This window comes from Podarcis erhardii (genome assembly GCF_964252035.2).
Source record: "Podarcis erhardii genome assembly, chromosome: 3".
Taxonomy (NCBI): Eukaryota; Metazoa; Chordata; class Lepidosauria; order Squamata; family Lacertidae; genus Podarcis; species Podarcis erhardii.
Window position 1 is genome coordinate 4,410,779 of NC_138507.1, and position 26,660 is coordinate 4,437,438.

Below are 26,660 nucleotides of genomic sequence, written 5' to 3' on the forward strand. Positions count from 1 at the left end.
AAAACAACCCATTCAAAATGCTTTTTGGGGGGGAAAGCATGAAAAAAACCCCATTCAAGATGCTTTTGAATTATGGTGCTGGAGGAGTCCCATGGACTGCAAAAAGATCCAACCTCTCCATTCTGAAGGAAATCAGCCCTGAGTGCTCACTGGAAGGACAGATCCTGAAGCTGAGGCTCCAAGACTTTGGCCACCTCATGAGAAGAGGAGACTCCCTGGAAAAGACTCTGATGTTGGGAAAGATGGAGGGCACAAGGAGAAGGGGACGACGGAGGACGAGATGGTGGGACAGTGTTCTCGAAGCTACCAGCATGAGTTTGACCAAACTGCAGGAGGCAGTGGAAGACAGGAGTGCCTGGCATGCTCTGGTCCGTGGGGTCACGAAGAGCCGGACACGACTAAACGACTAAACAACAATAAAACAACCCAAAACTGTGTGTGTGTCATGACCTGTCCCACCAGAAGCCCTGTGAAAGTTGGCTGTGCAACTGTGCCTCACTGCTCCCACTTTCTTCTCCTCTTTGCCTTTGAGGGAATCCTTCAACAGTTAACTATTTAATTGCTATTTTGTTATACTATCCCATGAGCACAGGTTGAATACCTATGGGGGAAATGTGCACACGTCTAAAGAATAGGTGACTCTTTCTTCCAGCAGCTCATTTTATTCAATTAAATACAGATTCAAAGAAGGGAAGTAACCAAAGCAAGCCACTTAACAGGGAATTGAAGCAGGCTTGTTGAAAACTGTATTGCTATATTTGAATTCATTGAGACTTCTCCCAAGTACGAATGCTAGAGAACCAACAAAAGGAATCAATGAGACAAAGGTGGGGGGCTTCACCAAAACCATTTCTTCTTGAATGACTAGGTCAGTTGTGTCAAATTTTGTTGAGCCATTCTTTATCATCAGCTCTACAGCTGACCTTAGTACAGAATTCAGGGACTGAATCCTCAGAGGATAGTTTGTGTTTGTTGAACCACATCCACATTGTCTAATCTATATACAGTGGTACCTTGGGTTAAGAGCTTAATTTGTTCTGGAGGTCCATTCTTAACCTGAAACTGTTCTTAACCTGAAGCACCACTTTAGCTAATGGGGACTCCTGCTGCCGTCATGCCGTCGCCACACAATTTCTGTTCTCATCCTGAAGCAAAGTTCTTAACCCGAGGTACTATTTCTGGGTTAGCGGAGTCTGTAACCAGAAGAGTCTGTAACCTGCAGCTTCTGTAACCTGAGGTACCACTGTATACAGAATCCACACTCAGACCACCTTTGCTGGATCAGGGCATAAAAGTTTAGGGCTGCTTGCTGTGTAAATGAAAGGACCACGTAGACCTCAGAGAGGATTACTCCTTGGGTTACCAGCAAAAATAAAAAAATGATCAAGCTGAAATTTTGAGTCATATCCTTCTCCATGTAAGACTTAATTGAGACACTTGAAAAGAAAAACAGTTTCATTGTTAAAAAATTGAGCTTTTAAAAAATAGAATTAAATAAAAAATCAACTTAGGCATAGGACATAATTACCAAAACATTAAAGCAAATAATTGGTAGCTCTGTAATTTTTCGTCCCCAGGTAACTACCATATGTATTACACAGTGAATCATTGACTCCATCCCTACTCTCATTAATTACTGTGATGCATAAATAATTGGAAAATTATATGTCCCCCAAATGATTCAGTAATACATTTTATGTGTCTAATAAGCACAGGCTTTTAATCATCCTGAGTTGCATTACAATAAATTCAACTCTATTTTTCAACTATTCCATTATCTCTCCTAGAAAGCTGTCATCTCTTTGCATAAAAATCCCAGCCTGGCATAAGCCTTCCAATTAAGGTCTGGTGTACAATATGTCTTTAGATGACTTTATTGTTGATATTACAGATAGGTAGCCGTGTTGGTCTGCCATGGTCAAAACAAAATAAAAAAATTCCTTCCAGTAGCACCTTAAAGCACCTTAAAAAAAAAAAATTCCTTCCAGTAGCACCTTAAAGACCAACTGAGTTAGTTCTAGGTATGAGCTTTCGTGTGCATGCACACTTCTTCAGATACACTGTTAGACCTATTGCAGTCGTTAAGAGTCGTCAACAGGCTCATCGCAGCTATCTGCCAATCACCCATTCCCACCACCCTTCTGAGTAATACCCCTCCCCACCTTCTCACTATATAGAAAGGTCCGGTGACTTCTGTTTCAGTGTATCTGAAGAAGTGTGCATGCACACGAAAGCTCATACCTAGAACTAACTCAGTTGGTCTTTAAGGTGCTACTGGAAGGAATTTTTTTTTTTTTTATTGTTGATATGTTAACTCTACATTATTTATAAAAAAAATTAATAGCACAGCACCTTGGTATCACTACATGCTAAATAATAGGGCCTCATTCCAGTACAGCTGACATTTTACAAATTTCAAATCAGGGCACTTCCAAACACTAAATATAAAAATTACATAGTTAAATAAAAATTAGAGCACCTGAGTTTTTCTTATTATGAACAGTAACTGATGCCTTAATTGATGTTACTGTCCATTGCATCTGTTACATTCCCCTGCTCCTTCAGTTTAATATCTGATGCAGAAACACCAGGTTCCGACTCAACAGTACACCTTAGATGAAAGGAAAGCACCAGAGCTATGGGTAGTTAAGATTAACACACTTTATGTGGGCTGCCCTTGTATCTGGTCTGGAAACTGCAACAGGTGCAAGAAGGCCTTAGTAGTTTACTGGACCCCATTCAGCCCATCACTGCTTCTAGACACTTTCACAGCCCCTCCTGATTGTGATGGACTGAGAAACAGTCTGCCAGTAGTACTTTCTGGTAGCGACCCTACAGACAGGAGCAGAAACATTAAAAGACAGTGCCTCCAATCACCACCCCCAAAGTTGCTCCAGAAGAACACCATGGGCAATAGCATCAAAATCCATGGAGAAGTCAAGGAGTTGAGTGGGACACTAAGGAAGAAACGACAAAGAGCTCTCTGGTTCAATGGACAATTGACCTAGGACACAACATAGATATGGTCTCTTGAGAAAAATTGGGGAAAACAACAATAAACTTCTCGGCATGCTACAACAACATCATCATGATGGGAGATATGAATGGGGTCGTATCGACTAACATGGATAAGTCACAAAACCAAAATGTTACAAAAGACGGCAGACTACCAAAGACTTTTTTTGAAATGACAGACAATATGGACTGGATTGACATTTGGAGAACTAAGAACCCCCTGGGAAGAGAGGGAACATTCTTCTCTGAAGCCCAGCTGACTTGGACAAGAATCGACCAAATATGGATAACTAGAGGTCTGGCACCCAAGGTTAGAAAAGTGGAAATCTGCCCAAAGACCTGCTCCGACCATAATGCGCTGAAGATGGACATGACACTATTGCCAACCGGTTCCTTTAGATGGAAGATGAATGACAACTTGTTTAGAGACCAGGAGATTATTAAGAAGGCCCAAAAAACTCTGAAGGATTACTTCGAGATAAATATGAACACTACGGTGGAAAAAAGAACTATCTGGGACGCAAGCAAAGCTGTGATGAGGGGGTTCTTGATACAACAGAACGTCGTAAAGAAAAGGACACAAAATGAAAGGAAAGATAAGATCTTGCAGAAAATTAAAGAATTGGAGAAGAAATTAAGATCAAATCCGAAGTCACAGCCGATTCTGAGAGAAATTAAACTATACCAAGCACAATATTCTAAATTGATAAACCAGGAAATAGAGTGGAAGATTAAATTAATGAAACAAAAAAGTTTTGAATCGGCGAATAAATGTGGGAAACTGCTTGCATGGCAGTTGAAGAAGAGACAAAAATTAAATACAGTTACAAATCTAGAAATTGAAGGAAGAAATATTCAGAACCCCATGGAAATTAGAAAGTGCTTCCAGAGATACTTCAAAAAATTATATACTCAAGGGCCGCAAGACGAGGTTGAGATTAAACAATTTTTGGAAAGAAATGGACTAACAAAGTTGTCACAAAAAAACAGATTAATCCTGAACAACAAAATAACACAACAAGAGATTGAACAAGCCATTCAGAACATGCAACTGGGCAAATCTCCAGGGCCAGACGGCTTGACTTCCAAGTATTATAAGATATTAAAAGACTATTTGATCCAACCAATGATGGAGGTCTGTAACGAAATTATGGAGGGGAAGAGGGCGCCGGAATCGTGGAAGGAAGCCTTTATCACATTGATACCTAAACTGGAAACTGAAAAGACACAACTTAAGAACTACCGTCCCATCTCCCTTTTAAATGTGGATTACAAAATATTTGCAGATGTTTTGGCAAGTAGATTTAAAAGAGTTTTAAACGAGGTAATTCATAAAGACCAAGCAGGCTTTCTCCCAGGTAGACACATGTTTGCTAATACAAGGAACATTATTGACATTTTGGAACTTTTGCAAACAGATATAAATACAAAAGCAGTGCTAATTTTTATAGACGCGGAGAAGGCCTTTGATAATATTTCTTGGAAATTTATGAAGGGAAACTTAAAAGAAATGGGAGTGGGACGGGGGTTTGAGAATGGGATTGATGCAATATATTCAGAACAAAAGGCCAAATTGATAGTTAACAATGTGGTTACAGAAGAGTTCAAAATTGAAAAAGGAACACGACAAGGCTGCCCGATTTCCCCTCTGTTATTTATCTCGGTTCTGGAGGTGCTCTTGAACATGATCAGAGGGGACCGGTTGGTGGAAGGGATTCAGGTCGGAGCGAAACAATACAAACTTAAAGCTTTTGCAGATGACCTAGTTTTGACCCTGCAGGAGCCAGAATCTAGTACGAAAAGAGTATTACAATTGATTCAGGACTTTGGTCGGGTGGCGGGATTTAAATTAAACAAACAGAAAACCAAGGTGCTGGGAAAAAATTTGACAGATACAGAGTCAGAACGGTTTCAGAGAGAAACAGAACTAACTATGGTTAAGAAGGTAAAGTACCTAGGGGTAAATATAACAGCAAAAAATCTGAGTCTATTTAAGGATAACTATGAAAAATGTTGGTCTGAAATTAAGAGAGACTTGGATAGTTGGACAAAACTGAAGCTTTCTTTGTTAGGCCGAATTGCTGCTATTAAGATGAATGTATTGCCAAAAATGTTATTTTTGTTTCAAACACTACAGATTGTGGACAAAACGGAGTGCTTCCGGAAGTGGCAGAAAGATATATCTAAATTTGTCTGGCAGGGCAAAAAGCCCAGAATTAAGTTTAAGATATTAACAGATGCGAAAGAAAGAGGGGGCTTTGCCCTGCCAGACTTAAAGTTGTACTATGAAGCCGCAGCTTTCTGCTGGCTAAAAGACTGGCTACTTCTCGAAGACACTGACGTACTGGACCTGGAAGGTTTTAATAATGCTTTTGGTTGGCATGCATACTTATGGTATGACAAAGTTAAGATCAATAAGGCCTTTAAGAACCATATTGTCAGGAAAGCAGTGTTTAACGTCTGGACAAAATATAAAGACTTACTGGAAAATAAAACTCCAAGGTGGCTTTCACCTCTGGAAGCTAAGGCCCGAAAAAGACCCAATATGGAGGCCAAATGGCCAAAATATTGGGAAATATTAGAAAAAGATGGAGACAATTGGAAATTGCAGAGTTTGGAGAAAATGAAGGATAAAGTGCGAGACTGGTTACATTACGCTCAGATTAAAGAAGTTTTTAAAAATGACAAAAAGTTAGGGTTCCAGGTGGAGAAATCGAAGTTAGAAACAGAATTGTTAGAACCAAAGACTAAGGTACTATCTAGAATGTATAACTTGCTGTTAAAATGGAATACACAAGACGAAATGGTTAAATTGGCTATGATAAAGTGGGCGCAGGACATTGGGCATAACATTATGTTTGAGGATTGGGAAAGGTTGTGGACCACTGGGCTGAACTTCACCGCATGTAATGCTCTGAAGGAAAATGTAATGAAAATGATATATAGATGGTACATGACCCCAGTTAAACTTGCCAAAATATATCATTCGTCTGATAATAAATGTTGGAAATGTAAAGAAAATGAAGGAACATTCTTTCACCTCTGGTGGACATGCCCTAAGGTGAAGGCCTTCTGGGAAATGATATATAATGAGCTGAAAAAGGTATTTAAGTATACCTTCACCAAGAAACCAGAGGCCTTCCTTCTGGGTATTGTCGGCCAGAAGGTGCTAAAGAAGGACCGAACATTCTTTATGTATGCAACAACGGCAGCAAGGATACTCATCGCAAAAAACTGGAAAACTCAAGATCTACCCACACTGGAAGAGTGGCAGATGCAGCTGATGGACTATATGCAACTGGCCGAGATGACTGGCAGAATCCGAGACCTGGGAGAAGAGAAGATTGAGGAAGACTGGAAGAAATTTAAGATGTATCTACAAAAACATTGTAATTTGGTTGAATGTTAAGAAGGATGCTAGATTATAAAAAATTGGCCACCACTAAATTAGATTTATTTGATGATAAGTGAGACTAAAGAAAATATAAAATTTTTTGGAAGAATTGCTAGATTATATTTGAATGAGTGGACACGAGATTGTAAACAAGTTGATAATTTGTTTGGAAAAACCTTTTAACGATGTAAATGGGAGCGGGAGATGCGAGGGAGTCTAAAGAAGTGATGAAACTATGTTTGTGACAGAAGTAAGATTGTTTATTATTTGTGTATTCATATTCAAAAACTTTAATAAATATTTATAAAAAAAAAAATAAACTTCTCGGCATGCTAAAAGAGAACCTACATAAGATGATATTTAGATGGCACCTCACCCTTAATAAACTTGTAAAAATGTATAAAAAAGGAACCAATTTATATTGGAAATGTGATGAGACTGAAAGAACATTTATACACATGTGGTGGGGCTGTAAGAAAGCCCAAGAGTATTGGGAGATGATATACTCAGAACTAAAAAAGATGTTAAGGGTCTCATTTCCCAAGAAAGCAGAGACATTCTTCTTGAGTATAGTACAGTGAAACCTTGGTCCCTGAACGGCTTAGTTGCCGAACAAATCGGACCCCGAATGCCGCAAACCCAGAAGTAAGTGTTCCGGTTTGCGAATGTTTTTCGGAAGCCAAACGTCCGACGCAGCTTCTGCTTGAGTGCAGAAAGCTCCTGCAGCCAATCAGAATCCACACCTTGGTTTTGGGAGTTGAATGGACTCCCGGAATGGATTAAGTTTGAGAACCAAGGTACCATAGAGGGGGAAATTCTCAAAAAGAGTACTTAGTTTTTTCCTGTACGCAGTAACAGCATCCAGAACAATTTATGCCCAAAGGTGGAAGGACAAAAATAGTCCCGCAAAAATAAATTGGCAAAACAAGCTAATAGAGTACGCAGAGCTAGCAATGTTGACTGTAAAGATAAGAAACCCGGATGAGTCGGACATTAAAAAAAAGAGTGGGAATACTTTGGCAAATATTTAAAGAAATATAACAATCAGATAAATTTCCAAGTGGGGTTAGATATATTAACAGCAGTTAAAATAAGCAGAGGAGGGGTGGTAATTAAGGAGATGGAGTTTAACAAGGACTAAATAAGACCCTGCAGAGATATTTATGTGGAAGTCAAAGACTGTGAGATAAACAATGGCAATTGTATAACTGATGTACTAAGATATGTAAAATGCATAAATATTTTTTATTTATTTTTTAAAGAGAGAAGTCAATGAGCTATTCTCCCCATGTCTCTCTCCCAGTAAAAGTCATGGATGACGCAGGCTATTTCAGTGACAAAATCAGGCCTCAGACCAGCCTGGAATTTATCTAAATACCAAAAAGAACCAAGCACATTGCAGATCTTAGAGACAGGGAAATAAGCACTCATAGCAGGGAGACATACCATAGTAAAAGGACAGGTTGAGAATAGAACGAGCTGTAGTCCTTCCTGGTTTCTTCTCATACCACTTGCATAAAGCAGTTTGTTGCTAGTCCTTAATTTTGAGTTTTCTGGCCAAAGTACATGTTATTTTAAACACTTATTTTGGCTTCACATGCTTCGTTTTCTATCCTGACACCTCTTCTGTCCCAGCCGCCACCACCCAGTCCTGATCTTGCAGCTGCTAACTAAAAATATATATATTATAAAATACACATGGTCAATGTAACATGTAGTTGTAAACTTGTGACTGATCCATATGTTCCAAATGGACTCATCCCTGAGGCAATATTTTCCCAGGAGCTTGTTTACACCCCACCCCCAGTTTAACAGAAGAATAATCACACAACAACAAATAATTGTTGATAACTAAAATATAAATCAAAGCCTTGAAAAAAATCTCAAAAGTCATATTGTGATATCCATGAAATCTGTTCCAAGAATTTTTAACAAGTTGTACATGCAGGGAGTGGGGGCATTGGCCAATGCTTCATGATATGGCAGCACAGAAAAGTACAGTAAAATGTGTCTAATGTGCTTTTTAGAAAAGTAAGAAGCTTCTATTAAGGCATGCATTTGTATTCCTCATGCTTCTGCTCAACATTCAAAGAGCTGAATTCCAGAGATAAACTTCTTAGTATTTTGAGTTTATATGACCTAAATTGGAACTCAACCATACGTACATGAGGTTTCTTACAAGCAGCGGGAGTGCTTACATTTTCTCCACATGCCAGGGAAAAAAACCCAGGCAAAGCTTTGCTTGAATGCACCTGAGTGCATAAGAATGAATTAGCTGGTCTTCTATGAAAGCACATACTGTAAGAAATCAATCTCTAAAAAGCACTCGGGAACAGGTGGGCTGTTTCCACAGCACCTTCACCATTGCAATGCTGTGCCAGGTACGTGAAGCATAGGTAAGTTTCAACATTTTTAAAAATCACACAAAAAAACCTGAACTATATAGAAACAGAATAGATACGCAACTCTGTCCAGGATCAGGATCATCTTACTCCTCCTCATGGGAAATTGAGAGAAAACTTTCTAATTGTTGTCTTCTCAGTGTATCCTCAGAGTACTGTACACTGAAGAATACAAGAAGGATCTACATAAGCACATGAAGGAATTTCCCACAGATGTCCAAAAGGAAATCTGCCATTCACCAATATTTTGTCCTTATTTTGTCTATCTACTACCCAAAATGAATAAACCTATCAGCTGTAGACACCTCACAGTTTGGAGCAACTAAGGCCCAGGGGCTGAATCCAGCCCAATTGCCTTCCGGCCCGCGGCTGGTCCAGGAATCAGCGTGTTTTTACATGAGTAGAATGTGCCCTTTTATTTAAAATGCATCTCTGGGTTATTTGTGGGGCATAGGAATTCGTTCATTTTTTTTCTCTTCAGAATATAGTCCGGCCCACCACAAGGTCTGAGGGACAGTGGACCAGCCTCCTGCTAACCCCTGCTGACCCCTGGTTTGGAGCATTGGTGACATTAAAGCTGGGGTCTCTAATGTCATGGACTCCATTCTCAGACAATATGCTACCAATACTGAGTTACTTCCTAAGCAAACCACAATCTATGGGCAGTCTCTCAGAATATAGTAGCCTGGTTACTATGGATTTTAAGGCCCTTTGTACTAGGGGTTAGAGACCTCAGGCTTAGGGGCCCTGTGTGGCACTTCCAAGCCTCTCAATCAGACCCTCAGGACCCTTCCCACAGTTACCATTCTTCACACAGCACCTGTCTGTGATGGTGCAGAGATGTGCAACCCACAGAACATGTGTGAGTTAGACCACCGTTCTCCAGAATACACAAGAATACACATGGCCCCAGGGGGAGCTCCTTCCAATATTTAGTTACAGTGGTACCTTGGTTCTCAGGCTCAGTCCAAAGTCTGTTCCAAAACCAAGGCGCGCTTTCCCATAGAAAGTCATGCAAAATGTTTCCGAGCACAATTCAAAGTGTTGGTGCTGACCTTGAAAGCCCTAAAAGGCCCAGTATCCCTGAAGGAGCGTCTCCAGCCCAGACACCGGGGTCCTCCTCCCGAGGGCCTTCGGGCAGTTCCCTCCCTACGAGAAGCAAGGTTAGTAGTAATTTTATTTACGGCCATAGGCCCATACAGGTAAAAACGACACATAAATAACAACTTGTGCACGTGGGAAAAACAGCCGCTAAAACACCACTATAACAATAAAATACTATAAGATATAATGGCATACTACGCCTTAGTTAGCTTGTAGTGCTCCTTGGCGTCGCTTTTGGGTAAGGACAGCGACCAGGAACCTTGCCACTTTCAGGGTCGTATGAGTATCCTTATCCTGCAAGATTTGGGCAAGAAGCAAGGTTACAGGGAACCAGGCAGAGGGCCTTCTCAGTGGTGGCGCCCTCCCTGTGGAATGCCCTCCCATCAGATGTCAAGGAAATAAACAACTACCTGACTTTTAGAAGACATCTGAAGGCAGCCCTGTTTAGGGAAGTTTTTAATGTTTGATCATGTTTTTATTGTTCTGTTGGGAGCCGCCCAGAGTAGCTGGGGAAACCCAGCCAGATGGGCGGGGTATAAATAAAATATTATTATTATTATTATTATTATTATTATTATTATTATTACTACTACTACTACTGACTAGAATTCAGGAAGAGGGGACACTGCATACATGATTTCTAGGCACTTTTATTTCATTGATCTACATACTGTTATTCTAAAGCAGCAATGCTGCAGCAAGCAAAGGCTCTAGCAGCTCAGTCAGATGCTTGTGGCTGCAAAGCCAAACAGGATGTTTGTGACTGTTGCCATGGAAACAAAGGGGCAGTCCATTCTTATTGAGCACAGGATGTGAGCTCAGTGTGTGTCATATGACCTGTACAGGATGTACATGGGTGGAGTTTAGAGTTTCTCTCTGTTTGTTGAAGAGAGCAGACATCTTTTACTGTATGACTGCTAAAGACAGGAATAAAGGCATGTAGTTACATTTCTGTCTGAGTCTGATTCCCCTCCCTGGGGATATGCAGGGAGCAGGGAGGAGGAGAAGCAGTTGGTGTGTTTTTCTCACAGCCTGTGGAAAATCGCCGGAACGGACCTCGTGTGTTTTTCCTGCCGGGAGTCGCCGGAGAGAGGTTAAAAGAATTCAGCCGGTGCCTGGATAGATAGGCACATACCTCTGACCGAGCCTGAATTCTAACACATACATGCCATACTGCAAATATAAATCAGGCAGCCAGAAACCTAAGTAACAAAAAGTACAAAGAATAGTCAAAGCATATCCATCAGTTATCCAGTTTTTCAAGGGATTGTGGGGCATCAGGAAGAGGCCCATGTTACAAGTTTGTGTCTAAGCCACGGAACGGATGCTGGCACATTGTAGCCTGTGCAACCTAGAAATGAAATGGGGGGAGGGGGCTCCCAGTAATTGCAATCTGCTCTTTAAACCAAGATTGGTGAAACGCAGGCCCAAAGACCTGATCTGTCCTGCTAAGCACTCTCCAGTTTTGTGGCAATGTGCGACTGCATCACCACTGGACACAAGTGTGCTGGGAACCAGTGGGGATGGAGCCATTTTGATCCTGATCCTGGGCTGGACAGAAAAGTTTCAGGCGCCTCAATTGAGATGCAGAGACGCTGAAGGAAGTCAAAAAACAGTTATAATTTGTTGTATGCCGGATTAAATGAATAATTGGATGGAAATTTATAAAATGTATAATAATAAAAAAATATATATAAAAAAAGAGATGCAGATTGATCTTTCTCAGCGCTCATCATATTCATCATTTGATGAGCAGGTAGAGGTACAGTGGTACCTCAGGTTAAGTACTTAATTCGTTCCGGAGGTCTGTACTTAACCTAAAAATGTTCTTAACCTGAAGCACCACTTTAGCTAATGGGGCCTCCTGCTGCCGCCGCGCCACCGGAGCACGATTTCTGTTCTCATCCTGAAGCAAAGTTCTTAACCTGAAGCACTATTTCTGGGTTAGCAGAGTCTGTAACCTGAAGCATATGTAACCTGAGGTACCACTGTATGATGTTTGACGTGTGCGTTGGCGGCTGCATGTCTGTCTGTCCATCTCTGTCTGTCTTTGTGCCTATCAGCACAGCACCTTATCAAAAACAGGGAGGCAGGAGCCAGATATTTCAGAGATGCTACAAATTTCGTAAGATGGTGATGGCCATTGCTCACTGTTTCTCTATAGCAGTTGGGAGTCAGGGATAGACTGCATCTGCCCATGGCTGTGTGTGTTGTGTACACTGGCGGAGGAAGAGGGGGCAGGGGGAGCGCACCACCCCCAGCAGCACGATCCCAGTGGGGTGCCATTGTGGTTGCCCCCCCACGCTGGGTGCCACGCCCCTGCGGGCAGCGCACCATGCCCCCAGGACGTGCACCAGCTATGCCCCTGCCTGCTCTCCACCCCCCAGTGCCAGAGCATGAAGCTCCGCCACTGGTTGTGTGGGTGTCTTGTGTGTGTGAAAAGAGCAGCCACACTTTCCTTTTGTCTTGGGCTCCTTCTCTTCATCATCACGCAACCCCTTTATTATTGGCCAACCGTGCATTGAGTTGAAAAAGGAGCCTCCACTCTTGCGCACACAGCTGAGACCAACAGTAAGGAATACCGAATAGGAAAAGGCTTCTATTTAATTATGATTCACCAATGAGACATACAAGGTAGTTATGAAGTGACATCTGGCCAGTACCACGGGCTCTGTATTTGAGTGTCCCTATGTAAGTCACGCAGGTAGCGCTGTGGGTTAAACCACAGAGCCTAGGGCTTGCCGATCAGAAGGTCAGCGGTTCGAATCCCCACAACAGGGTGAGCTCCCGTTGCCTGGTCCCTGCTCCTGCCAACCTAGCAGTTCGAAAGCACGCAGTGCAAGCAGATAAATAGGTACCGCTCCAGCGGGAAGGTAAACGGCGTTTCCGTGCACTGCTCTGATTCGCCAGAAGTGGCTTAGTCATTCTGGCCACATGACCCAGAAGCTGTACGCCGGCTCCCTCAGCCAATAAAGCGAGATGAGCGCTGCAACCCCAGAGTCGTCCGCGACTGGACCTAACGGTCAGGGGTCCCTTTACCTTTATGTAAGCTTATGCTAAGTCAAATGGGCCTTAGAAAGCACTGCAAATAACAAGGCCAGTGGAAGTGATGGTATTCCAGCTGAACTATTTAAAATTTTAAAAGATGATGCTGTTAAGGTGCTACACTCAATATGCCAGCAAGTTTGGAAAACTCAGCAGTGGCCAGAGGATTGGAGAAGATCAGTCTACATCCCAATCCCAAAGAAGGGCAGTGCCAAAGAATGCTCCAACTACCGCACAATTGCACTCATTTCACACGCTAGCAAGGTTATGCTTAAAATTCTACAAGGAAGGCTCAAGCAGTATGTGGACCGAGAACTCCCAGAAGTGCAAGCTGGATTTAGAAGAGGCAGAGGAACCTGAGACCAAATTGCAAATATGCGCTGGATTATGGAGAAAGCTAGAGAGTTCCAGAAAGACATCTACTGCTGCTTCATTGACTGTGTCGACCACAGCAAACTTTGGCAAGTTCTTAAAGAAATGGGAGTGCCTGATCACCTCATCTGTCTCCTGAGAAATCCCTATGTGGGACAAGAAGCTACAGTTAGAACTGGATAAGGAACAACTGATTGGTTCAAAATTGGGAAAGGAGTACGACAAGGCTGTATTTTGTCTCCCTGCTTATTTAACTTACATGCAGAATTCATCATGCGAAAGGCTGGGCTGGATGAATCCCTAGCCGGAATTAAGATTGCTGGAAGAAATATCAACAACCTCAGATATGCAGATGACACAACCTTGATGGCAGAAAGTGAGGAGGAATTAAAGAACCTTTTATTGAGGGTGAAAGAGGAGAGCACAAAATATGGTCTGAAGCTCAACATCAAAAAAACGAAGATCATGGCCACTGGTCCCATCACCTCCTGGCAAATAGAAGGAGCAGAAATGGAGGCAGTGAGAGATTTTACTTTCTTGGGTTCCATGATCACTTCAGATGGTGACAGCAGCCACGAAATTAAGAGACGCCTGCTTCTTGGGAGGAAAGCAATGACAAACCTAGACAGCATCTTAAAAAGTAGAGACATCACCTTGCCAACAAAGGTCCGTATAGTAAAAGCTATGGTTTTCCCAGTAGTGATGTATGGAAGTGAGAGCTGGACCATAAAGAAGGCTGATCGCCGAAGAATTGATGCTTTTGAATTCTGGTGCTGGAGGAGACTCTTGAGAGTCCCATGGACTGCAAGAAGATCAAACACATCCATTCTGAAGGAAATCAGCCCCGAGTGCTCACTGGAAGGACAGATCATGAAGCTGAGGCTCCAATACTTTGGCCACCTCATGAGAAGAGAAGACTCCTTGGAAAAGACCCAGATTTTGGGAAAGATGGAGGGCACAAGGAGAAGGGGACGACAGAGGACAAGATGGTTGGATAGTGTCTTCGAAGCTACAAACATGAGTCTGACCAAACTGCGGGAGGCAGTGGAAGACAGAAGTGCCTGGCGTGCTCTGGTCCATGGAGTCACGGAGAGTCGGACACGACTAAACGACTAAACAACAACAACAACAACATGCTAAGTCTAAGAATGAAAGGCACTGAATGCTTGTTCATGGTCAATAGTTAATAACAAGTCAATAGTGCAAAAGTGGGAAGATTTTCATGTTGCATTTGAAGTGCTGGCTGAATGAAATACACAGAAATAATTTGGAGTTCCTTTACTGCTCCTAGACAAACACAGTCCACCCTCTTTCTTACATTATGCTGATAGTGTGGCTTTTTCCTTAGCTGCTGGGGTCATGGGGTGGGGGCACCCCATGCTGTGCCACCTCCCCAGTTTGTCACCTTCCATCTGTTAGCTTGGGCATAGCTGTCAACTTTTCCCTTTTCTTGTGAGGAATCCTATTCGGAATAAGGGAATTTCCCTTAAAAAAGGGAAAAGTTGACAGCTATGAACTAGGGCAATGCTGACCCGGGTAGGAGCCATATTAAAATTCAATGAGAGAAATAACTTGTGACCACAATTCTATGCATCTTTTCTCAGACGTAAGTCCCACTGAGTTCCATGGAGTTTACTCTCAAGTAAATGGGATTAAGATCAAAACCTTAAACATGACTCACAATCTCGGTATTGGGGCCAGTCAACGTCTGCAGTAGCTTCCTGTCCAATACCCTTGTTGAACACATGCTGGTATATAATAAACCAGCTTGCGTTAATGTGTCTGGCATGCTGCATGACCTTAAAGAATAGATTTCATAGGTCAGACAATGGAGATTACTGTATGTTCTGGCATTGCCCAAACAAGACAGATTGAGATGGCGGTTCTGACATGTCAGATATTTCTCTTAATATAGATTGAAGCATGACAACTTGTCAAAAAAATAGCATCAAATATGTCTTTCTTTCAAGCATTTTGGGATGCGCACGCACGCGCACGCGCGCAAACACACACACACACATATTATTCTCTCTTTCATTCCTCAGCACATAGCTCATATACCTAAAATATTTTCTATGTATTTTGGTCTTTTTACCACTAAAGTTAGTCATGCTTGACCTGAAATCAGACAAGTTTAACTTGCCCTATTGATTTGAATTGGACTTCGGCTGAGCACAGCTAAAATTGGCAAGCTTGGGGCTTTGTAGTTCATGTCATGTGGCACCTGGAACAAACCTAGTCTCCTTTACCTGTAATCTGGGATGGGGAAACCCATCCGAGAGCCTGTGTGAGGCCACTTGCCATTGCACTCCTATGCAAATCCCACAGTGATCAGTTATGGTTACTCCCAGGATAGCATGCCTCAGTAAACAAAACCGGACTTATTTCAAAGAGCATGTGCAGCGTGAGTCTGTTTTTATGCCAGGCACACGCCATGGTGCACAGCATGCTGGGAGCACACCAGGCCTTAGAACCCGAGCATCTTATGGAAGGCTAATTTGCATAATAATATCAGCCTAGCAGATTAGTAAGACTGTAAAATGGATGGGCAAATTACTAATTTCAGCCTTGCATTTCAGGAAGACCACCACACTTATGGAGCATAGGTGCTATAGCATGCCTGACACATAATATACAAATATTCAAAGTGAGAGGTACTGATAAAGGGTGAAAATTTCCTCCCAACAATTATGACAGACAATATTCTAACCACACCTTTTCTTAACTTTTAAAATCTCATTTCATTTCTGTGCTGAACCACAAGCACACTGTGATTTATTTATTTTTAAATCCGTTTCTTTCGAAAGTGCAAGCGAGCGGAGGAAAAACAATGAAATAATTAATGAGCAAGTGTTCAGACTTTTCCTCTTTTGTCCTTTTGCTTGGGATAGCTACGATTGCTTTGGTGCAGTCAGATGCCAGCCACATTTGCTTTTAGTCACAGAGAGTGGCATTGTGGGATTATAACAGTAAATACAGTGCTATACGAGGCTCCATGCGGAGCCATGGCGATAGACCTCCTTCCTTACAGCTAACTGGAAGAGCAGCGCCTCAGCAGCACAAAAGGGCTTCCTTTCCCCTCCCCGTCATGGGAAGGGAGTCTCCCAGACATAATTAAATTCTAGCAGTTGATGTAGGAAAGCAATGGTATGTTAGAAAGCAGCAGTTGTTCACTACAGTCACTACAGAGCGCTGCCCGTTCAGCCATCTCTCTCCATCGCCCCCGTGAATTCTCTGACCTTCTCCTCTTCTCTTTCCCTGCTGGCGTGAAACCTTTGGGGGATCAACAAAAGGCAACAGTGTTGTTATCGGTTCAATAGCCAGAGGACAAAATAGGAGGTTTCCCTTAATCACCCTGGGTACAGATTCACTGAAAAATTTATCTCTGACCACAAGCCAGGGCTGGCAGCCTCCCATGTGGGAGAAACACTTCACTAATTTAAATTTGTCAGACCAAAGCATCCCGTGGCTTTTATAGCTGGGGAGGAGAAAGTAATGATTTCCCCCCTTTGTCTCTCTCTCCCTCTAAGCAGGCAAATATATATGAGAAAGAAGAGTCCTTAAAAACCTTTCGCACTTTATCCATTGCAGCTGAGGAAGTAGCAGCTGAAAAGTCTGAATGCTTGGAAATAGTGCTTGTTTGTTTGCAGTTCATTTTTAAATAACAATTCAAAAGCGAAAGTCAAGACTAAATGCTCAAGATATCATTGAATAATTTTAGAACCTGCATTTCCCCACTTTCCTGCCCCCTTTGCTTCTGGCTTTTTCTAGATCCCTTACCTAGCAACTGGCTTTTAATTGGCTTTAAAATTTTATAGCTGTAAGCAGACCCGATGCCAAGCTTTAAAGCAGCTCAAAGAAGTGCTGTCTGTGAACTTAATACCTATAGGACCAGGCTTGAAGACTGCACTTGTGATTCTCACATCCCACTGACACTGGTGCTATACCACTGACCTCAGACAAGGAGGTAGATGTGTGTGCAAAACCCAAAATGAGGGGTCTGCAACACAGCTGTGATTTGGGTTGAACATCATCAAAACATGGAGAAGAGCTCCTAGGACTTCTGCTGCTGTTTATTAGTCACCTTCCATATCATATTCCATGGCAATGTGCAAAGTATATTATAAAACAGCTACAAAATTAGCAGAAGATGTGTTTAAAAACAACACAGTATGGAAACTTACGGCGGACACCAACTGGGAAAGCTTGTTGGAACAAAAATAACTTCAGTTATTTCTGGAAAGTACTGATAGTGGGTGCCTGTTGTATCTCAACTGGTGGACTGAGGGAGAGAACAGGGACAGCTAAAAGGAACTGAGATCTCCCATCTGGGGACACATGTAACTTTGTGGAAGAGACGAGTGTGGCCTGCCTGCTAGTCCACCATGCGCAAGGATAAGCCCGTGATCCAGAAGGTGATCCAGTACAAAACTGAATTATTTTATGGTGCCAACAACAGTTATCCTTACTGGACAAACTTGTGATTGGTGCTGCCAAAGGACCTTTTATTTATTGATGCTATTGCAGGATACAGGAGCATTTTTTCTGGGGCTCATTACCATATGGCAAACTCACACCTGTAAGGGCTAAGTGGGCATGGATACCTGCATCAGTGTGCATCTGTCATCATTCTTATTGGATTGGGCCAAGTGGGGTTTTTCCCCTGGAGCCCTGATCCACAGGGGCACATTTTTTTATTTGCCCCTGTCTTCCAGTTCACTGGCCTGCGTAAAGGATGATTTCTAAACAGGTGCAAATCACAGGAAAATGTAGCAAATTTAAATACGTAGGACTTTTAAGAAATGAGGATTGCTGGATAGTTGTGACACCTTCCAATGTGGCACATATAGGAAAAATCATTATGAGATTCTGCCTTGCTTTCGAAGAGTGATTAAAATATTAAGCTAAATAATTGATGCAATTTTCTTTGATGTAGCAATAGTTTGCTCTTTCTGCGCACATTCTCCTACCTCACAGGGGTATTTTAAGGGTTTATTAGTTAACATTTGTAAAAAAGTTTCCAGATGAAAAGGCTTGTATAAACCCTACTGTAAGTATTATTATTACGTTTATTGAATGGATGTGATATAGTTTCTCTGCATTCCACTATTATGTCTCCTTTGTAAAAAAAATTTTTAAAGCAATTAAAAGCACACTTGTTTCGATAATGTGTCAAAACAGGATATTTTAGATTGAAATGTGATTCAAATCTTAGAGTTTATCCCTTCTTCCTCAGTTAATCATTTCTAGTTTTGAAAGGAGTTTTGCCTCAGTTGAAGTATTTTATTTCATCATTGTGTCCATTATTTTTTAAGAGAATGCATGAGAAACTCCAACACACACATTATATTTTTTTATTTGAAAAAAGATACTAGAAAAGAACAGCTCATAATAAACCATGGGGTCTTCTGTCAATTTTCCTTCCATGCCGATTATAGACTTCTAATGCTGTATTGCTTTTAAGCGTGAAAATTCCATTTCTGCATTGCAATGGGCTTTATAATATAATGTGAAGAAAGAGAGAAAGGGCCTTGATTATTTAAAAGGAGAAAGACTAAAGTAATCAAGTGTATCTTATAGAAGGAAAGAAAAACATAAACACTCTCAGATTATATTGTACTTAAAGTGCCAGGACTTTAAATTTTTATTTTAAGTAACAAATAAAATAGCAAAACATTTTCTCTTGTCATAAAAGCTGACTTTGATCCCCAGTACAGCCATTGAGTGGAAAATTGAACCACACTATAATTGCTTTCCCTCTGACTGATAAAGTGGTGTAACAAATTTTGTGTTTGAATGATAAAATCAGCAATTGGCCCCTAGTGTTTCCTTCTGCCATTCCTCCAAGGACACCAAAGTCCCATCAGGCCTCGGGGCAAGAGCAAAGGCTGCAGAACTGTAAATCTACTCTCCAAGTTGTTGTTGTTGAGTTCCTGCCTTGGTTTTCTTAAAAAATAGAAACCTATTTCTTTCTTTCTTTCTTTTTAAAAACATGACTAATGTAAATAACTTCTGGCTGAGATGCGAGTGAACACAGGGAGGCAAAGAAGAGGGGAAAAACAGCTCTCCTTGTACAGAACTCAATGGTTGTCACATAGACAACGCAGACCCACTGTAAAAACAAATTACTCGGGAGTAAAATATTGTTACGAAACAAGAGGACAGGGGTTTCACCCATAAGGATAAGAAATGCTGTAACCCTTTGTCAGGGGGAAAGGCAGGAACTAGCATGTTTGCTTTCAGGCGAAGAGCAAAAATTACGTTTTAAATTAATTTGTGGCTCAGTCTCATGAAGTACTGAGCAATACTGCCTTCATTCAGAGCATCCTCTACACGCACTGTTTTGTAGGTATCAAATTCATAAACCCAATACTGGGTAGTTCAGAGTGGCCCACAGTTTTTATCGTCACAGCAACCTTGTGAGAAAACTTAGGTTGACAAAGATAGCGACTGGGTCAAGATTAAACAGTGAACTTCATGGCTGAGTGGGGATTTGAACGCACGTCTCTCCAGAAGTCAAACATACCATTCACTGCACCACACTATCTACTTGGGGAAAAGTGGTTCTGTTAGGACCTTTGAGTGGGCTGTTTTGAGTGGATGGGTTCTAATTGTTTAAACAGCAACAAAATGTCATTGGACAGTGTAGTTCTGGAGGAAGCTGTGATCCTGCATTCATTCTGCTGCACCACCTGAAACATAGATTGCTCGAGCATAACTGATATAAGCTGCATACTGCATGAGCAGGTTGTGCACCTGGTGCACAAGGATTTGCACAACTGCTGAAACAATCATACGTAGTACAAAGGAAAGGCAGAAGGTTTACCCAAGTAGGGTCAGAAGCAGGAAAATGAGAACACACAGTTGCTGAGAGCTATTCCACTTGCATCTGACTTCTAATTAAGCACAAATGCTTCTTAATAGATTAGGCTACTCTACTTAGTACAGTCAATTTAATTCACAATTGCCACAGACCTGGTGAAATGCTCCTGTTCCACCACTGGATTAACCAAAATTTGATTTTGTCTCCATTCCTTCCTTCTTTTTCTTCTTATTCCAATTCTTGTTCCATCTGGCAATGCTTGGGCCCATTTTAAAGATTTCCTGCAAGAACAATAAAAGTGGGCTTTGTTACTTGTTCCCCAATGGTTCCTCAATGGTACTTCATTATTGCTGTTTCAAGTGGCACACTTCCACTATAGTGGGACAAAAAATAAACCAGAATATTTGTGGTATAAAAAGTTGCAGGATTTCTGACGGGAGTTATGGGGTATGCATGAACTGGAAATTAAATAGTATGTCTGCCCTGAAACTTTTGCAGGCACAAACAGTCTTGAAAGTGAGATTGTGTATAACCACCCCAATATAATCATGAGAAATTTGATGTCTGGAGGTGCCTTAAGTGCAAAACAAAGTACAATGGTGCAATATCCCAAACGCCCCACAGTGATGGGATCTGAGCTGCTAGTGACTGACCAGGCAAAGTATATTAGGTTCAAAGTGAATAACTCTATGGAAATGTCAAGCAGGGGAGTATTCCACAGAACTCAGATTCCAAACTGGATTCAACTGATTTGATCCAGGTAGATCATGCTCTGGATCAGATCCAGTTTAGTCCGTTTCAGAATTTGCAGTTCTGCGTATCCCATTACAAAGTGCTGCCTCCATCCATTTTCAAAAAAATGATTTCCTTTTTCGCAAAACTCCAGAAAAAGTCATCAAGCTGCCAAGAGCCTGGAGTGGCTAGTGCATAACTATTCTTGCCTCTGCATGCTTTGAACAGAACAAGTCCCCCTGGGTGCAACAGGACTTGATGAAGTTCTGTGGATAAAATTATGCATGGAAAAAGTGCACAGAGAAAAGTTCTTCTCCCTCTTTCATAGTATTAAAACCTGGGGTTACCCAATGAAAGTAAATGTGGGGAAAGACAGATAAAAGGAAGTAGTTCTTCACACATAGTACATAGTTTTAACTAGGGGATTCATTTCTACAAGGCATGATGATGACTGCCAACTTACATGACTTTTTACAGGGGATCGGGCAAGTTCAAGGAGGACAAGCCTATGAATGGCTACCAGCCGGGATGGCTGTATATCAGGTCTGGGGAACCTCTTTTCAGACCACTCCCTTCTGAACAACCTTCATGCCAGCGGTGGGAAGAGCCAGAGGCAAAGGTCTAGCTTCTGTATGCACCCACACATCCCTCTCGATCCTGCATCCAGGAAAGTGAGAGGCATTAGCAGAGTTCAAGGGCAAGAAGACTCAGTGGGAGAGAGAGGGTGGTGTGAGGGATGGCCAGCATAGCTGTCAAGCGTCCCTTATTTGGCGGGACAGTCCCTTATCCCAGAGCCATGTCCCACTGCTATCCCTTATTGATGATGTCCCTTAAATAAGCTACTGAAGGTAATGGTGCCTTTTCTATGTCTGGCTGTGCTTTGTCAACAACAAATTGTTGCTGTTTTTTGTGTTGAATATATGCTATATAGTAATTTATAGGACCTAATAGGTATCTAAAGACATTTGCACTCAACAAAATATGTATTTTATCAAAGAAATTGTTGATCCCTTATTTTGGCTGCTGATCCCTTATTTTCGAGGCTGCTGGTCCCTTATTTTCAAATCTGTAAATTGACAGCTATGATGGCCAGTAGAATGCAAGGTGTGAGAGGGGCTGTTGCTGAGGAGAAGCTGTGGCTGGGCACAGTCCCAATGGCGATACAAAAAGTCTTGGATTTCTTATACACATGTATACTGTTCTACAGGAATCAGAGGCAGGCTGCCTTTGAACTCCAGTTGCTGGGGAATGACACTGGGAGAGGACTGTTGCCCCCGTGTTTGATCGGCACCTGGTTGCTCACAGTGAGAAGGAGGAAGCTGGACTATGCAGGCCTTTCTGTTCCTCCAGGGCTTTTCTTATTGGGGTGGGGAAAATGTCTAAATTATCAGGCTACCAGGCAATGTGGAAGAAGAGGGTTGGCAGGGAGAGCACAGGCAACGAATGAGCTGCATGCTATACAGAAGGCTCTGGTGAGACATCAGCTCTGAGGAAGACCCAATGTTATATCCAGTCACTGACACAGACCCAGGTACCAATCGGAAAGTCATGGTATTTCCTAGAGCAGATCAGGGAGGAAGGTCACATAGTGCTGGACACAGGCCCATGGACCAGCAACCTGACCATCTGAGAAGAAAGCCAGAATCCCTTGAGGAACCAGCCCAGCTGCCCAAGTCCCCCCACACCCCCCAGAAGCACAGAATGCCCAAAGTGTGCTACCGTATTTTTCGCTCTATAACACGCACCTGACCATAACACGCACATCGTTTTTAGAGGAGGAAAACAAGGCAAAAAACATTCTGAATGAAACAGTGGATGTATCATTTTTGGGCTTCATGCTGTGGCCACAGACATGTGATCTGATGGTGAATTTGGGGTGACCCAATGCAAAAATCCTGAGAATTCCTGTGGATCCATGCTTTGTAACCACGTTTTTGCACCATTGCAGCCCCAGGCAACAGTGGGTGCGTGATTTTTTTGGTGCAGGCTGTAGCCATGGACATGCTATGTGATCTGATGGTGAATTTGGGGTGACCCAATGCAAAGATCCTGAGAATCCCTGTGGATCCATGCTTTGTAACCACGTTTTTGCACCATTGCAGCCCCAGGCAACAGTGGGTGCGTGATTTTTTTGGTGCAGGCTGTAGCCATGGACATGCTATGTGATCTGATGGTGAATTTGGGGTGACCCAATGCAAAGATCCTGAGAATCCCTGTGGATCCATGCTTTGTAACCACGTTTTTGCACCATTGCAGCCCCAGGCAACAGTGGGTGCGTGATTTTTTTGGTGCAGGCTGTAGCCATGGACATGCTATGTGATCTGATGGTGAATTTGGGGTGACCCAATGCAAAGATCCTGAGAATCCCTGTGGATCCATGCTTTGTAACCACATTTTTGCACCATTGCAGCCCCAGGCAACAGTGGGTGCGTGATTTTGGGGGGGGGCAGGCTGTAGCCATGGACATGCTATGTGATCTGATGGTGAATTTGGGGTGACCCAATGCAAAGATCCTGAGGATCCATGTGGATCTATGCTTTGTAACCACATTTTAAGTGGGGAGCGAAGGAAAAACAAAGAAGGGACATGAGAGGGGTGTGCAGAGAAGCAGCTGGCTAAGAATGCAGGAGAGGGATTTAACGGGAGGGAGGAAAGAAAGGCAAAAGTTTCCCCCCACCCAAGCCAGCCATCTCTCTCTCTCTCTCTCTCTCTCTCTCTCTCTCTCTCTCTCTCCCTCCCTCCCTCCCTCCCCCTCCCCCCTCTCTCTCTCCCTTCCCCCCTCTCTCTCCCTCTCCCCCAGCAGCACAGAGAGGAATTCCCCTCTGCTTGCCTGGAGGGGAGGGGCTTTCCCTGCTCTTTGTTCCGTTTCAGCAAACACAGCAACGAAACAGAGGAGGGTGGGCAGTAAGACCCTGAGGCAGAATGCAGGAAAGCAGCCACTTCCTCTTTTTAGGTTTTGCTTCTCCGTGCAGCGCTGCGATTTGATTTTGCCTGATTTTTCGGCTCCAGGGACCACACATTCGCTCTATAACACGCACAGACATTTCCCCTTCCTTTTTAGGAGAAAAAATCTGCGTGTTATAGAGGGAAAAATACGGTAAATTATGGCCCCTTCGCAAGAAAGGGCAGGGCTTGGTTCAGGTGGCAAAGCCTTCCCAGTACATAAAGGTTCAGTCAAGCTCTGATAATTTTTGAAGCAAACCTTGACACCATATGTAATCATGCAAACTCTCTGACTGATAAAGGCTCTCACCTCTACCAGCTCCCTTACCTTTCCAGGAGAATGCTTGCTACAGCCTGTTCATTTTCAGTCTATCAGTAGTGGACCTCATGTCTACTGCCAAGGGCCTCTTGTATCCAACAACGGACAGACTAGTTATAATATCTATAGGGTATCAATATCTTGTAGGTGGTTCATTTCAAAAGAAGTAAAGTGTGATTTCATTTTGCCTGATGACAAGGTAAGGTATCTCATTGTTTAAAGCTGACTACTTTTCACTTCTCAATCATATCTCCCAACTGGCATCACTGCCCTCCTGCTAGTGGCGCGGGATGCCAGGGCGCCAAGTTTTGGAGGGCGCCAGACAAGAGTCCAAGGAACACCGAACGAGCGCGCTGAGTGAGTGAGGGTGTGTGCGCCGCCGCTCCTGTTGAGTGTTGATTCAGTTTTTTTCCCTTTTAGCCTGCAGGTGCCAAATTCTGCAGGATGCCAGAAGGCTAAAAGGGGAAAAAACCAAGCCGACGCTCAGCGGGAGCAGCACACATGCCCTTGCTCGCTCGGCTTGGAGGCACAAAGCAGCCAGCTGAGTGGGGAGGCACCCTGTCCAGCCTCCATCTCTTCCCTGCCGGAGGAGCTGCCCTGCAGCCACTGCCTGCTTCCTCCAGCCCTAAAAAAAGGTCGACAACTCTGGGAAAGGGGATCTTTGCACCACGCCGCCAGATATGCTTAAGACGGCCCTGCTGGCATTACTGCTGCTTACCAAGATGGTGTTGGAGCAGTAATGAGGTCAGGGCTGCATATGCGCAAGGATTTGGTTGCAAAGGTGTGTTGGGATACTGCCAGGGAGACAAAGTCCATCATGGCTCCCAAGCCGTCTCCGGATGTCCATCGACCTCCAGTAAAAACACAGTATCAGTAATTAGTGACACGAGCTCCAGAAAATAGCTTGTGACATTCCAGAGCAGATGCACGCTCTATCAGCAGGTAATGCACAGCGAAAGATGCACTCAGGAGAGTATTATTTAGAAGTTTATTCAGCATTGGTCAGAACAAAGAAAAAACATGACTGCCTGCTTCGGTGGAATGGAAATATCCTAACAAGGTGTGCCCAGCATAGTCCCTGACCTTGCTGTTGTCCTAATCTATACCCCAGTCCCATCCAGGTAAGAAGCAATGCTACTATCAGGCTCTGTGACTCCTGCCAACACAAGCACCACTGCAATGTGGTTATATGGCCAGCTTTAATTATTCCTGAAGTGGCATATAAAGAAAGTGCTTTTTTGCTTTTTAAAAATGAGGTGCCAGTACTCAAATATTGGTAGAATTGCCAAAGATCCCAGCACAAAATGGCTGCCATGGGCCCCAAGAAGAAGAATAAAGTTTATCAAAACTATATCTATTGGTTGATGCTGAAACTCATATATTGTGTACAGTATTTATTATACAGCGCTGTTGCTGTCTCACAACTCTAAAGTTACCAAGCATAAAATTTCTTGATTTGATGACGAAACTTACGCTGCACATATTCCTGCCCGCCCCCGCCAAGTCTCGTCACATGATCTTTCAACATGTGGGTGATTGGGGGTCAAGTGAACCTCTCTTAATAAGCAATTAGCATTAATCTTAATTGATCAGTGCACTTACACAAATCCCAACATGGGGTACTTCATCTCAAATGCCACACCTTTATCTCAGCTGACAATGCGGGATTCATTGTGTGTGTGTTGTGTTTAGACAATCTCAGCGCCTCCTATCAAGTCATTGGGGTCTTTCACTTGTATATTCTTTTCAGCTAACACAATTCAATAGAATCAGCAACTTTATAGAACAGGCTTCTACAAAAACACGCTGGAGAATTTTAGGTATTGATTAAGTAATATTAATATATCTTTTGCCGCTAGTCAACTATCCTTTCTTCAGAACATCCCATTGGGGACCTCTTCCATCTCTCTCCCTTATTCAAGCAGAATGCTAATACAATAAACTTTGGCATTATCACCTGACCTGCTCTCTCTCTCTCTCTCTTTCTCTCTCTCTCCCCTTTTCCGATTTGTTTAAAACATACTTATTTACTCATATACAATTTTCCTTCTCGCATTCCTCCAAATATAATCCCTTCACGTTCCTCCAGCCCTCACGTGTCTTCTCAGCTCACTGTTGATGCAATGACTGATGGTTGCCAGTGCTGCCTTCCTTGACCTCATCAACATCAGAAAAGGGTTTTCAAATCTCAGTCATCTCTGACAGCCTTTGAGAAGAGAAATGAGACAGTCTCTCTGACACAAAGGCTTCTGGCCTGGGGTAAAAAATTCCTTTTGAAACAGAAAAAAAAAATCTGAACACTCCACAGACCACACTGCTTCACATTCATCTCACAATGCAACCCATCCATCCCTGCTCCATATTAGCTTTCAGAGACTGTAGTTTTTTCTGTCTGTTGCGGGCCTGACACTATTTCTACGGTACCTTTGTTGGTGCACTTGGCAGATAGCTGTGTAAATCTGAAAGGCAGTTGGCTTTACAATTATAGGCTCAAGATGAAAAATTAGGCTT

The 26,660-nt window shown here is 42.7% G+C and overlaps 1 long non-coding RNA gene across 1 annotated transcript; it reads right to left on the reverse strand.

Moving 5' to 3' along the window:
• Window positions 1-19,956: 19,956 nt before the first annotated feature.
• On the reverse strand, window positions 19,957-26,418 carry LOC309338509. Its single transcript, XR_014154951.1, has 3 exons — window positions 26,263-26,418; window positions 20,110-20,436; window positions 19,957-20,067 (listed from the first exon to the last, which is right to left on the reverse strand). It is a non-coding gene; the product is annotated as an uncharacterized lncRNA (long non-coding RNA).
• Between the last annotated feature and the right edge of the window lie 242 nt (window positions 26,419-26,660).